This window comes from Macrobrachium rosenbergii, chromosome 3 (genome assembly GCF_040412425.1).
Source record: "Macrobrachium rosenbergii isolate ZJJX-2024 chromosome 3, ASM4041242v1, whole genome shotgun sequence".
Lineage (NCBI taxonomy): Eukaryota > Metazoa > Arthropoda > Malacostraca > Decapoda > Palaemonidae > Macrobrachium > Macrobrachium rosenbergii.
Window position 1 is genome coordinate 57171016 of NC_089743.1, and position 16108 is coordinate 57187123.

Consider the following 16108-nt stretch of genomic DNA (forward strand, 5'->3'; position numbering starts at 1 on the left):
CGACCCTTTATGCCAATACCTTTTCCGGTTAATCCTAATATTACTTTCATTGCGATACACTATACAACATTCAGGATCTAATTTGCTTGATTTTTTAGTTATCTTAAAACTACTCATATATATATATATATATATATATATATATATATATATATATATATATATATATATATATATATATATAATATATATATATATATATATATATATATATATATATATATATATATATATATATATATATATATATATATATATATATATATATATATATATATATATATATATATATATATATATGTGTGTGTGTGTGTGTGTATATATATATATTTTAAAGATACACATGAACATAAAAGACCACTTATAAAAGACTACATATAACTAAAACTAACCGCAAATAAAAACAGTAAACAAAGAAGCGAAAGATAAAGAAGCAACTTTGTGGTGTATGCATTAAATATAAATATTAAAAATGTAAATATACATAAAATGAAGATAAAAATGATAAGACAAAAAATTTAATAAATTTACCTAATCATGGCTTCTTTAATATCATAATATTTATATTTATATATATATATATATATATATATATATATATATATATATATATATATATATATATATATATATATATATATATATGTGTGTATGTATTATGACATATATATATATATATATATATATATATATATATTATATATATTTATATATATATTATATATAATTATAAAAATAAATGATGATATTAAAACAGCCATAATTATGTAAATTTGGTAAAGTTTTGTCTTATCTTTGTATCTTCATTTTTATATATTTTTATATTTTTAACATTTATACTTAATGCATACACGGCAAAGTTTCTTCTGTATCTTTCGCTTCTTTGTTTACTGTTTTTATTTGCGTTTATTGAATCCAAACGACGAAGGATTCCACGGATTTCTGATTGAATATTTCAATAAAAGACTCCCCGCATTCCACACACATCCTTTTTCCAATATGAATATTGGCCAGTTGCTGACCAACATCGCTGAGCCCGAAAAGCGAATTATAAGGAAAACGTAGAAAAGATACTGTTTAAGCTAAATTCGCATAATACAGCCATCCTTTTTAATAAGACCCGTTTATTGTTTAGTTATATGTAGTCATGTATAAGTAATCTTATATATTCCTGTGTACCTGTGTTACATGTTTTATTTAACTGATTTATAGTTCATTTATTGTGTATAACGATAATTATATGTTCAAGTTCTTTGTTTCTCATTCTTTGTAAACTAGCTACCTGTTGATGTGGTAAAATTAATCAAATTAATCAAATAAATAACGAGTTTATATGATCCATGTTTAGCCCCTCACGCCGGAGGCAGTTAGCGCTAATGTTCTCTTTGTTATCAGTTTCGGACCTTTCCTAGATAGTGACCCCCAAGGGTTTTCGGGGGGTCGTTGTCAAGGGCTAATTTTTCTTGGGGGTCATTATCTTTATGATAATTAGTCTTTTGTTTATGTTTTAACGGTAATCCCCAACGGTATTGTACTCAACACTCCGCAAAGTTTGATACATACCGGTTGAAACCCCTGGGGGTCGCTAATCTAGGAAAGATCTTCAGTTTCGCCTCGCTTATTAGTGTATCTTTAGTATCCGAATCCTACCAAGACTACCTTGGGCGAGTCGATAGAGTTGTGGGCTAGCACTCGCTAGGCCCGAGTTCGAGTCTCCGGCCATCTAATGAAGAATTAGAGGAATTTATTTCTGGTGATAGAAATTCATTTCTCGGTATAATGTGGTTCGGATTCCACAGTAAGCTGTAGGTCCCGTTGCTAAGTAACCAGTTGGTTCTTAGCCACGTAAAATAAGTCTAATCCTTCGGGCCAGCCCTAGGAGAGCTGTTAATCAGCTCAGTGATCTGGTAAAACTAAGATATACTTAATTTGGTCATACCCAGATTTATGGGCCACAGGAAGTAAGCACTACGTTCGGTCATTGTTCGACGGCTTGATTCTTGTACTCCGCTGCTAAGCTTTAGTAATGTCGCCCTGCTGCCTTTGTTTTATGATTGCTTTAATCGTCATCTTCCAAGAAGTGGGGTAGGGATTTTCTTTCCTTCTTCTAGCCCTGTCTTTATTTTCCTCATGCATTTTTTCTAGGGCTTTACATGTTAGGTCTAGGGTTGCTGTTTGAAATGCGCAAGTAGCTAGAATTTTATTTTTACAGGTGTTCTGTTTTATTCAGAAAGCGTAATATTTTATTGTGTGACAGATAAAGCAATTTATATTTATTATTATGGTTATTTCAGTAGATGAAACCATTCACATGGAGCAAGGACACAAGGGCCACTGACTTGAAATTCAAGCTTCCAAAGAATGTTGGTTTCAGCCTCCCACCGCAGACCCCAGACTGCAGCAGTAACTGATCATGATACAAATTAGTAGCTGCTTCGTTTCGCATTGGAGAGAGTGGATGATAGCGTTGCATCACCGGAGCACGCTTATTTTCAAAGGTAACAGTCAATGCTACGTTTAAAAAACGATTGAAAACTACAGAGATCCCTGGTGACTGCTACCTTGTGAAACACTCGTATGAAAGTCTAGGCTGAATAAGACACCAACAGCGACACCTTTTTATAAATAATACAGTTAGATCAAGTTTGATTTGTCAAGATGTATTTTAAGAATAAATACATTACCAAATTTCCAGTCATAGACTGCTGTGGTTGCCTCAAGATACTCATTTTGTACCACCTAATTCATTTGATGTGAGGTTTGTATGTTGAAGAAACTATTCTTTTTTTTTTCGGTAATGCGACGAGATGTTCGGTGGCAGATATTAGAACCAGTCTGTTCATTCATTGTAAAGACGCTCTCTCTCTCTCTCTCTCTCTCTCTCTCTCTCTCTCTCTCTCTCTCTCTCTCTCTCTCTCTCTCTCTCTCTCTCATATGCTCAGGCTAAACATATGTTTATTTTCGTAAGTCGGGTAAACTGTTTCAGTCTTGAAGTTTCCTCAGTAAACTATATACGATATGTAGAAGATTAAGAATAATATTTGCACGTACACAGTGCATATTTGAACAGACATATTTAATTCGCCTTCCAAAAAGAAGTTAGGTGAACTATGTAATGTTAGGAGGCAGTATCGTCTGGAGGATATAATAAAGACTTTGGGGATTTGAACAAGTGACCTGAGATTTCTCAGATCAACTCTTTCCTGTGAACAACACAAGGAGTCGAAGAAGTGGCTCCAGATAATATTCTGCTTATACTGTACTTTGTAATCACAGGGAACCTACTGCACCCATATATATGGTTTTAGCCACTCTCTGTTCCTGCCAGCTGTGAATAGACACTTAATTCTCCTTCCCAAAGGCTTTAATGTGAAGTTAAAGTTAAGTATACTTTAGTTTAACCAGCCCACTGAGCTGATTAACAGCTCTCCTAGGGCTGGCCCGAAGGATTAGACTTATTTTACGTGGCTAAGAACCAATTGGTTACCTAGCAACCGGAGCTAGAGCTTATTGTGGAATCCGAACCACATTATACCGAGAAATGAATTTCTATCACCAGAAATAAATTCCTATAAATCTTCATTAGCCGGCCGGAGACTCAAACTGTAATGTGAAGTATGTATTGGAAGCAGGCTATCTCGTGTGAAAAAATTGATAAAGACAAACTTCCTCCTTAGGTATCTGAATTGATGACTGAGCTTTGCCAGACCAACACTATATCCATTCATTCACAGTAGACCTGCCTTTGCTTCCGAAGTATATGCTTCAGGAGATCTGGTTCCACTCCTTTTATTCAATTGGGGCTGAGCAGATTTAGAGTTGGCCTGGCTAATCTCAGCCTAGAGGTTCAAATCACCGTGGTTGGTTAGCATTTCTCATCCATTTCCTGGCGAAATTGCCTACATACAATACAATAATAGTAATAACAGTAGTAGCAAATTTAACGTTCATTTCTCTAGGCAAACTCCATAAGCCATAACGGTGATTATTTCCTTATGAGATTCCTAAGAAGAGATGGCTACCATACTGATCAGTACATTAAAAAAGTTTAATAAAAAACGAAATTAAATTAATTATTGGAAGTCCGCCTCGCATTTCTGGCAAATCAGTCAATATCGTGTAACAGTAACAGAGCAGGTGTTCGAACGATGCACCTGTGATTCAGCCGAAAGAATGCTCACAAATGTGGATATGATAATGCAGAAATTCGGTCAGAGCGGTTGAGTAATAATCCGTGGTAATTTTATGTTAGTTTATGATGTATTTTTTTTTATTTCCATCAAAGGAAGGTAGGTCTTAGCACTCTGTTTTGCTCTCTTTCTCTCAATATCGTACACGTCATATATGTAGTGCGGGGAGGCGACAAAACCCCCACACGACAAAACCCCACCGACAAAACCTCCACCGACAAAACCCCCATACGACAAGAACCCCATATGACAAAACCCCCCATATGACAAAACCTCCCCTACGACAAAACCCCACCAACAAAACCCCCACCGACAAAAACACCCATATATTTTCTAAAAGCAGCTTACTGAAATGACTAGTGTATATTTAGTTTTTTTAAATCGTTTATTAAAGAAGATAAGATTATAAAGTAAAAATTTACAGTTTCGTAATATTTATTACACAAAACATATAGGAAGTCAGAATTTATATATTCTTATATTTTTGCTACACCATTAAAAATTCTTCGATGTCCTTCTTACCATTACTAAAATCAAGACAAAGATTTTGCAATCGCGATTGCAATTTTACAGTTTCTCTCTTAATTTTCTTACAAAGAGGTTCTCCGATGGCATTCTTTTTCAAAGCAAGTTTGAACCATCAGTGCATCTTTGTTCAGAGCTTCAATTGCAACCCAAACTGTGGGATGACTATAACCAACCAGGTATTTAAAAGTATTGTTCCAAGTGTCACACTGGTTATTTGTACGGTCTTCGCCACTAACTGTTGCTTCATACACGCTCCATTTTTCAGGAGGAAATAATGGTGGAATTTGTCTTGCACGACGCTTAGTACCTGTCACATACGTCGAATCAAAATATGCCAACAGAGGTTCAAGATGGCTAGGGCAGTTCAATTTAAGGGAAATTCATGCCATCTATGATTCTATCAGATGGACGAAAAGCAAGTCCGTCAATCATACCACAAAAATGTCTTGTAGATTCATCTTCCTTGTAGATAATGCTCAGTCCTATGCTTTGTAGTTTTCCGCCATGTATTCTGTGTTAAATGGTAAAAACATGTTTTCGTATGGATTTGAGGTACCAGTACATTTTCTATAGCATTCAAAAGTGATTTTCAAAATCGGTCATAGTAGTATCAGGATTCATATGTAACCTAGTTCCTCTCCTTTATCTAGAACTGTTGTAAGAAATTCTTGATAGATTTCCTGTGATCTGCCGGAAAGGAAACCATACACACAGCTTATTGCTGAATCACCGAGAGGAGCTCTAATAACAAATAGCTGTTCAAATAACACAGGAGCCGATGCAAAGGTTCCATCCATATACCAGGTATGTGCCTTAGCTAAATGGTCCATCGCATCTCTTGTTGCAAATATAATGATTCGATTATTGACTTCAGCACCATTATCATGAAGAAGAAAAGGCACAGAATGTTCTCCTCGTGTCATAGTCCATTCACCTAAAATCTTCAAGTCCTTCAACGATTCGGGATCCTTAGGGCGTCCTTCTTGGCGTTTTCCTTGAACATATCTTTTAACTGTATTTATAATTCCCATGGCAATTCTTCCGTCCTGAGTCATACTCTCCAACGAATCCGCTACAATGCGACTAGTATTTCCTCTAGTTGATTTGGCCTGTTGAAAGAGGTTGTATGCACTTTTGCTGCTTCCACTGATCCTTCATCTCCCATGATTATGTTCAATAATTGAAATGACGTCCGATATTGCTAAATTTGTTGTTATTTTCCATTACATCCAAACGCTGATCTTCTGGAACATTCCCACCTCATCGTAGTAGCACTGGTGGATTTTTAGTATACATATAACCTTTATAACACAGTTTCTCTCCACCTTTATTATTACGGATGACTTCATGATGAGCAAAGGAGTACAGAAAAAATTATTTCCACTCGAACTAAAGAAAAAAAAAGTTATTTTGTAAAAATTGTAAATAACTAGCAAAGGAGTATTGTCAATACAAATTTGTTGATAGTTTGCTAGTTAACAGACGAAAACAGTGAAAGCTTTCCTTGTAACCACTGTACATAACTTATCGAATAACAATAAGTAATTTACTAATTTGTCATATCACTCGCTCTCTCTCTCTCTCTCTCTTTCTCTCTCTCTCTCTCTCTCTCTCTCTCTCTCTCTCTCTCTCTCTCTCTCTCTCTCTCTCTCTCTCATATATATATATATATATATATATATATATATATATATATATATATATATATATATATATATATATATATATATATATATATATATATATATATATATATATATATACATATATATATATATATATTTATTAACTATCCACACTTTCATTATTCGTGTGGGTTTTTGGTCGTGTGGGGTTTTTGTCGTGTGGGGTTTTTGTCGTGTGGGGTTTTGTCGTGCGGGGTTTTGTCGTGTGGGGTTTCGTCGTATGGGGTTTTTGTCAGTGGGGTTAAGTCGGTGGGGGTAATGTCGTGTGGGGTTTTGTCAGGCATTCATGTAGTGCATAATATTCTGCTGTGCATGCCCATGTCATTGCATTTTATTCATGGTCAAACTAGCTTTCGGATACTACCAACCTCCTACAGGGCCGAACAGTCTGTCCCCCGCCCCCCAAAAAAGACCATTTTCTTCTAATGATATATTCTTTCTTTCCCAGAAAATAATTTCTTGATCCGCAGCGCGCTTTATGCTAAGCACTCCATCTATGAAAGAGTAGGTTTGTATTCTAGGGAAATTACAAATTACTTCGAATGTGGCATTTCTCGGTGTCAGCAATCATTAACTATGGATGCGAAAATAGATCTTTCCGAAAACTTTATAATTTATATTGCCAGACCCGCGGGCCACATTTGGTGAAATTATCGTTGGAATCCCCGTTACTTGTTCCATGATGCTACTGACAAGTAAAGAGACAAACAAGCTGAATAATAAAAAAAAGGCTCCTTGTTTGATGTAATACGCGCCATTAATAGACAGCATACGTATGGTAGGCAAAATATATATATAAAACAAATATCTCCCTTTTGTGTAATAGCCCCATATATTTTCTTTAGTACGCGTCAAGAATGGACAAGATGGTTCCACTGGGGCAAATCATCAGGTTCCATAGATGTCCACAAATGATTTAGTTCATTTAGCTCTTGAGAAAACACACCATAAATAGAAATTATATATATATATATATATATATATATATATATATATATATATATATATATATATATATATATATATATATATATATATAGTGTAAGTAGACAGATGTTTTGGAAATCTCAATCTCAGCAGGAAAAGAAGAGCGCAGGTTAAGAACCACCACATTTTATTTGCGACGCGTTTCATTGTTTTTTCATAACATTTTCAAGCCTAAGTGAGACATTTACTAATCTTCTACCTGTATTACGTTTCGTCTAGATGTAAAATCGGTGATCTGGTTGGCTTGGGTAGCAAGCAACCAGTACGAGGAGAAATGACGTAACGTTCGGAAGATCTTGTCCGGACTGACCTCTTTGACTGGCCAATATAGGTGGCGCTACGGGCGTCACACTTGTAAATGTAGGTGATGCCAGACAAAAGGTCTGAAGGTAGTCTGTCCTTATGGTATAACAACGCTTGAATAGTATGGTTGTTGGTAAATATTAACTTGGGGTTAATGTGGGGAAAGCTATACTTAAACATATTTTTTTAGTTCTCTTGTAGCGTATTTAGAACATGGATCACTTATATCTGGCAATTTAAAATACGTAGTCAGTTTTCAACCCTTGGTATATATATTTTGCTACTTATACTAAGAGATTTATTTAGGAACTTTTTTATTTCTTTATATATATTATGTTACTAGGATAAGCGTTATGTTTGAAATAGTTTAAAAGAAATTTTATTTCTGAGTTAAATGACTGCTAGGAGCTGCAGTGAGAATATGTTCTATGTATTAAAGTCTTTGTGTTATTTATTTTAAAGTTAAAGAATGTAGCACTTTGGAAATTCATTCCAAGACCGGTAAAAGTGGAATTTGTGAAAATGCTAAAACTTACGAGTGACCTACTGTTGACGGTAGTTTTGGTAATGCTTGCATCTAAAAAGTTAAGAATATTGTTTTCTTCACGTTCCACGGCAAAGTGAATACAAGGGTGTTTACTATTTAAGTAATCATGGGACTGCTGGGCGTGACTTAGATGCCTGAAAACCAAAATGTGTCGTCAACATACCTGTGATAAATGATTGGTTTAAACTCTAGGGGAAAGTCACCAAGTGCTGTTGGTACTTCTCTGCAGTTTTTCGTCGTGGCTGCTGCAGTCACTAGAAAAAGTCAGCTCAAATGGCCTTGTTTGAATCTCTTTCGTCGTAGACCGACTATAGCTTTAGGATAGAGCCTAAATGTAGTCAAAAGATGCTGTAAACATTTCATCCATGCTAAATTCCATTACTAATACTGTGTTCGTACAAAAGGAAAAAAACTCGATATGATTTTGACGTCAATCGCTAACGAGTGACTTTCCTCAGAACCGAGATGTTTAACTGATTTATTTCACTAGAATTCACACAAGCGCTACACAAAGTACCTGTTCAAATTTGAGACATCACGTAAATTTATTCCGTTATTAATGATGTTTCATAAAGGCCTATTAATGAATGCGTTAAAGATATGAAAGTACGATTGCCTTACCTCATAGAGGTAGGATACCTGGGAAATGGGCCACTGACTGTAACGGAGTTTCTGCCTTGTCAAATTTTCCGCCACTCTCTCCAGGCAGTCAGAGAGTGATGGCCCAATTCCAGATGTAATTCACTATTAGTAAACCATTCATAACTGTAGAAACGGTTAAAAAATCAAGTACAAAATTTTGGTATAAAAATTTCCTTCTACAAGTGCTATTTTCCTTTCTTGCCATGTGAATATTCATGGCGGAAAAAAATTCCGTCATCTTCGAAGTGTGACGTCATCATCCGTTTCTTGGATGAATTTTCGCCAAAACCCAGCTTTGGTCACGGGTGGTCTAGTATATAATACTAAAACTGAAACGTTTGTTTATTTGTTTGTTTGAATGCGCACTTTGAGATCCGCGAGGCTGCAGCAAAAGGAGCAGAAGACAGCTGGATTCTTGAAGACTTCTTCAGGAAGCCGTGATAGTCCAATGGGTGTTTATCCAGGAGTTCTTTAGGAGCTGAAGACGGCTTCACAGGATCCTGGAGTCGTGAAGACGTTATAATCCAATGAGAGGTTCTCCAGTAATTCTTCAGGAGCTGAAGACGGCTTCAAAGGATCCTGGAGTCGTAAAGATGTCTTCAAGAAGACGTTACAATCCAGGGGGCGTTTCTTCAGGAGTCCTTCGGTAGGTGGAAAAATTCTGGGCAGAATGATTCTCAAGACAGACTCTGGATTTCTCCAGAGATTTTGCACAGATTCACATTTCAGAGATGACAGACACTACAGACTGACTTCCAGGTCAATCATATCATCTAATGATGAAGAAAAGGTGGAAAAATTAAATAAACAAGGAAAATTTCATCTTTATTCTAGACTTAATTCAGATATACTGAATATTATATGCTATCAGTTATACTGAATATTATATGATATAGATTCTTAAAGATTTAATCGTGCAAAAGAGCAAAGGTTAGAAAGTAATCTCTTTCTATCAATTCTTGCTTCTTCTCCTCATTTAAACTACTCATCTGTTAATATAAATTTTTAACATTAACCCTTTAAAGTCCACCCAAGGTTTTATGGGAAATTTCAAAAAACCCTCTTAGCATGTGATAGTATATCAAAATACAAGATCAAATAATTCTTGTGCATTTTTTGAAATCTTGCAAAACTTGGCAAATAATTGCATTCAGTGAAGTATCCCGTCTCATGCCTCGGTCGAGCTCCGACGGACCACGCTCATCCCGTGCGGGACACTTCGGACCATAACAGTAAACTTTTTCCCAATAATACCACTCTTTATATACTCACCTTTTTACCAATTTCCATGATGAATTTATTGTGTTTGACATTAATATGACTTGCTACTGTGTTTATTATGAATTTTTTTTCTGTTTTTTTCCCTCTATTGATGTATAAAAGATACCCTGGGATAGTTGAATACTTTATTTTACAAAAATAAAAAAAATATAAGTAATACTGGCAGTGAAATGTGTTAGTAATTATAATTTACAGCTTAGACTTACATAGGTTAGCATAAAAAAATAGACAATAACAAACTTACAAGACTTCCACAACATACAAACTTACACAAAATATATACAATATTTACAAAAGTTATGCCTTGTGGAAGAGTGCAAAACAGTTCCTTGAATCAGTCAGACACAGTGCCACTTTACAGTCCTCACACACCCACCGGGACCTGTGGATGTGGCCCTTACAGGAACAAAACTTACAGGTCTGCCTAGCCTTGACATACAAAGGCATATGCAGTTTAGTGGCATCCTGACGTTCTGCAATGGCAGGCACAACAGCTCGCTGGCCCCTCATCGGTGAAGGGACATCTCGCTGAGTAAGGAAACCCTGGTGACTCTGGTGGGGTTGACCTTGTAAGCCCTCAGTGCCAAGGCGATGGAGAGCGGAAGTCCTTGAGGGCATAGGGTTGGACTGCAATGCCAAAGAGTCCCTCTTGTACAGAAGCCAGGCATTACATATAATGAGGTCCACAATGTATGCAAAGAGCCTCATATAGTACCTCTTTGCTTTGAAGGGGTCTTGTAGAGGTGGGTCAGCATGTCACTTTTGTCGATGCCACCCATTCGGCTGTTGTACTTGGTGATGACATTTGGACAGGGTACACCAACCTCCTTCTTCTCCTCCCTGTTATACCGTTGAATGTCAGCAACAGGCTCCACACCGACATCAGTAGACAGCACAGTCACAATGTTGTTGTCCTTCCACCTAGCCAAGGATCCCTTCAGAAGAGACAAATCAAGTGTGCCCCTGGCTACTGTCTTCTTAGACATATCCTTCACAGTCATCAGAGGTGGGAAGCCAACCCTATTTTCTCTTGCAGTGCCCACATACCGACACTGATACTGGGACCTCAGGTACTCAGCCAAGGATAAACTTGTGAAGTAATTGTCGGCATACACTGCAGTGGTCTTAGGGTTCTTGAGGGTCTTCACCAAGGCGACAACGAACTTGGAAGTGACTGGCATCTTCTCCTCCTCTTCAGACAGTGTGGTGTGGTGACTTGAAAATGTGGACTCTCCTTGGTACATGAGGATGTCATGTACAAATCCATCCACACTGGACCTGCAGAAGAGTTTGTAGCCCCACTTGTCTGGCTTCTTGGCTACATACTGGCGAAGGTTACCAGCTGTGGTCCCCCTTGTATGCAACCATTATCTCGTCAATAGACTGTACAGGAGTTTCAGCAACCTTCAGGAACTCCCTGGTGACCTTGCTGAAGATGCACGAACCTTCAGGAACCTGTCCCTGACCCTGCTGCCAAGTTGTCGCTGAAGTGGAGGTTAGACCGGATTGCCTTGAAGCGGTTCCTGGACATGTAGTCAGCAATCTGTGGAACCCTAGTGTGGACAGCCCAGTAGTCAACTATACTGGGCAATGGAACGAGCCCCATGAAAATGATGGCACCCATGAACACCTTGAGTTCAGCCTCCGTGATGTTGAAGTTCCCCCCAACATCCTTCTGCCTGGAATACAGGTTTGTTTGATATACAATGTGTTCCGCCAGTTCATTTGTGAAGAACTGGAGGAAGTACTCCATTGGTGCCCTCAAATAACAAGGGCGTTCATGAACATAATCAGGCAGGGCTGGTTACTGATGTCCTCTTTCTTCCACTGATGAGGCCGAGCTTTCTTGTTCCTGCTAGGGCGGATGGTACATCAGCAGCACTATCTACCACATCTGGCATAGGGTGTGGCACTGCAACAGGGACAGGACGGCCACCTGAAATAAGAAAAGAGTGACATTAGTAATACAGACAATAAATCATGATTGTGTTGTGTGTGTGGACAATGAGTGTGTTATTGTGTGTGTATGTGTGTGCGTGTGTGTATGTGTGTGCATGTGTGTATGAGTGTGTGCATGTGTGTGTGTGTATGTGTGTGTGTAGGCACTGTGTATAGTGAATAGAATATGTAATCCATCAACAATGAAAAGTTTCAAAAACACATGAAGTTATGTGTATCTGTATGAGTGTGTGCATGTGTATGAGTGTGTTGGCTCTATGTGTAATAACTAGAATGATATTTATAATAAATAGAATGATATGTAATCCATCAACAATGAAAAGTTTCAAAAACACATGAAGTTATGTGTATCTGTATGAGTGTGTGCATCTGTGTATGTATGAGTGTGTGCATCTGTGTATGTATGAGTGTGAGCATGTGTATGAGTGTGTGCATGTGTATGAGTGTGTGTTGTTGCACTGTGTAAAATAAATAGTGTTGGCACTGTGCAAAATAAATAGAATGATATGTATAAATGATATGTAATCCATCAACAATGAAAAAAATACATGATGTTGTTATGATACTAACCTCGTGAAGTAGTAGGCTGAAGAAATTCCGCGTCAGCCAGCTCGTCCTCATCAGGTTGGTATGTTGGGTCCTCACAGTCACTGTGTACCTCCACATCAACATCACTATCTTCGGCATCTTCTGGGGCTATCCATGCCGTGCGCACTTCCTCCCTGTGTTCCAAGGCAGCATTCCTTCGCCCATAAAACATATCACTCTAATCTGCAAAAAAAAAGTAAAAGCAATTAGCTTCTGAAAAAATTTTTGAGCGTCGCGTGTTGCGCCATACTTTTACCGTTATGGACCGAAGTAGCCCGTGCGGGATATATACTTATTATGGCTATGATTTCAAATACTAAATATTATCACATCACCTTGAAAACACTTCAGCATGAAGACACATCATTCAACAACAACCTATGAAAAAACTGTGTACTTACCATGATTACAACGGGGTGTGGCGGGGATCCTTGGAACAATTTTAGCGTGACTGCACCTATCACGTCATTCAAAGAGACTGGTGGCGATTCAAAAGCACACACGCCCCACCCCATGGACAGTGCTGTCTTCTGATTGGTTGATTTGAAGAGTTGGGAGGTGTGACAATAAGATACCAGATAGTCAATTTCATACATGCATAAGCTTGTTGGCCACGAGTTCCCAAAAGTAGCCAATTTTAAGAGCCCGTACGGGACACTTGGTCGGTAAAGGGTTAAGTGACCCAGCGGGTCACGGGTGGTCTATTATATAGGTATATATGGAATGAGAGTATTTATAAAACCCCATTCAAAAACTGTAATGAAATTCACATTGGAGAGACATGGAGTACAATCTATAGATTAATAGATCATGAATGATCAGTAAGACATTTTTCAAAGAGCTCGGAGATTTTCGTACATATGAGGCATACTGGTCATACCATAAATTAGAGTGACGCTGAGCTCATCAGAAATAACTGCATGTACAAAAGGAAGGTTTTGGAATCCGCCATAATTAGTAAAACAGAAAATTGGAATCTGTAAAGACTCTTTAGAAGTCAGAGTTCACGGATGAGTTAACCTCAAGATCCAATATTAGGCAAGTGTTCCAGCGGATACGCCCACCAGACTCGACACATGTGCAGAAGATAACGGGGACAAAAAAAAAAAAAAAAAAGACGGAGTGGCCTCTTTAATCAAAGAACACTTGGCATTGCCAATGCCACCATAGTCATTATTCCACACCTACGTATTCCAAATATTCCAAATAAATACTCAGTCATTTACCAGCAGTCCACATTCACTCTAATATAATGATCAGGATAAGATGTTGTCAATCGAAATGTTTGGTTTTGTCGTGTTAACAGTGTTGTTATTGTCCTCTTAAATTTCTTAGTTATTTTTAGTCATCTTTCCTAAGAATAGTCTGTTGTGAAATATGTTAATGTTTGCCATGGAATATTTACCTAATTGTGTTGTGGGGACGAAGGGAATGTTTCCTATTAACTGGTGGTATTGATAAAGATTCCCCTAGGCCGATGAAAAGGTAGGCCTAGGTTATGATCATAATTTTTGTCATGTTTAGAATGTAGTTTTGGCATAAGGGAAGTCAAAATACTTACCATAGCCTCAGTTGTGACACAACTAAAGTAGATTAATTAGCCTAGAGATGGTTGCATAGGAATTAGGTTAAGCCATGAGGAAATAGCCCTAGTCATAGGCTACGTTAGTGAATGGAGCAATTTTTCAAATTCTTATGTACAGAACAAGTAAAAAATTTGCCCAGCTCACTTTCACCAAGAATGACTGGGTACAGGAAGCTGTCAACTGTAGGCTATACATAGGCTTACTGTGAGTGTTCAATTTCCAAATGCTGTCCACTGTCTTTTTAACATTGCCTACCTGGTGTTTCAGTATCTTTTGTAGATTTTCTTTCTTTCCATTGTTAATAGGGTTATTTTGTTTTAAACTCCAAGCACGAGTTCTTCCAGCAGATAGTTTGTACTGCAGTGGGATCTTTAGAGAAATTTTTGATATCGTGTAATTGTTGTAGCTGTTTAGGGTTTCTCAACCGCCCCTCTGTGCCGTGATATGCATTGATGGTCTGTTCAGTGACCAATGGGAAAGAGCGTCTGGATCATGTAACTATCAGTATCTTGTTACTGGTTGCTGGTATAAGTGGTTAGTGTTTTGTTATGCCACTCAGATGTCATGAGTCTGCTCCCTCCCCAGTGCAATGAAAAATCACTGGCTCTGTATCATGGTCAGTTATTGCCGTGGTGTGGGGTCTGTGGTGGGAGGATGAAACCAGCATATTCTTTGGAAGCTTGAATTTCAAGTCAATGGCCCTGTGTGATTCCATATGAATGGTTTCATCTACTGACTAAAATAAAAATAAAATAAAAACCTTTCCTTGGGTTTACAAGGGTGGTGAACACGGATAAAACGTCTCCTTGTCCTGGATGTTGAAGAAAGAAGAAAGCTAGCTTTCCCTTACTTCTCTATACTCTAATGCCAACAGTCTTGAAAAATATATGAATATAAAATGAGAATGCGTTGCTTTCAAAAACTGCTTGGTTGTCAGGTTATAGGAAAAGTACTTTCATTACTTGCACTGGTTGGAAGTTCTTTAGTTGTGGAGTATACTGGATCTAATACTTTTGAATAACGATTGGTTGTAGAGCCACATGATGAGGAACATGCATAAAAAAATATATGGATAAATATAATACCAAGACCACTTCTAACAATAAGGACCAGCAAGAAACGGCTGTAATCACTCGCAGAATGTCATGTGAAACGGTTTTCAGGGAAGGAACAGTCATTACAAAGAGTAATTGTTAGAGGGGGTGGGGTTGCAGCTTTCGGCCGTAATGAAAGATTGTTTGTTGGATTCCTCCACCACTAGCCTGATGTCATCTCTGTTAATGAATAATAGTTCCAGTCACCGCGGAAAGAAGGGGCAGATGACAAGCTTCACAAATAAATTTATACTCTTAGGAGCGCTGAATGACCTCATAGGTCCCAGCTCTTGGCGTTTAGACTAAATTCTATATTCTATTCTGTACTTTTAAGGAAATTGTGACTCCCTCTCACCGTATACATTGGCCTTAGAACACCTCCTCTTGAAAAACCCGTGAGAAATATGTTCATTATGAACCAAGAAGACTTATTCCATGATCGTGGAGTGGAACTTGTGGCGAAAGAGAACATCATTTATTATGGATGAAATTGTCCACAGTGAACCACGTTGGAATTACTCTGTGATGAAAAGGCAGTATTAAGTTGTTGATTGGCCTCTGCGTAGACATAAATGTGAAATAACTCATTAACACTGGCAGTGGATCCTGGAATAAAATGAACGAAAAGGAAAATAACCATAGAAATAATTAAGAATTTCTCAACTCATCCGCATTCTCAAGTCACGAGTAATGAGAGAGAGAGAGAGAGAGAGAGAGA

General features: G+C 37.6%; 1 protein-coding gene and 1 pseudogene across 2 annotated transcripts in view; one reads left to right on the plus strand and one right to left on the minus strand.

The window, feature by feature from the left end:
- Window positions 1–16108, plus strand: part of LOC136855938 (uncharacterized) — a 684984-nt gene that overhangs the window by 72925 nt on the left and 595951 nt on the right. The gene's annotated exons all lie outside the window — the stretch shown is intronic.
- LOC136851420 (piggyBac transposable element-derived protein 3-like) overlaps window positions 10461–16108 on the minus strand; it is a 6363-nt pseudogene continuing 715 nt past the window's right edge.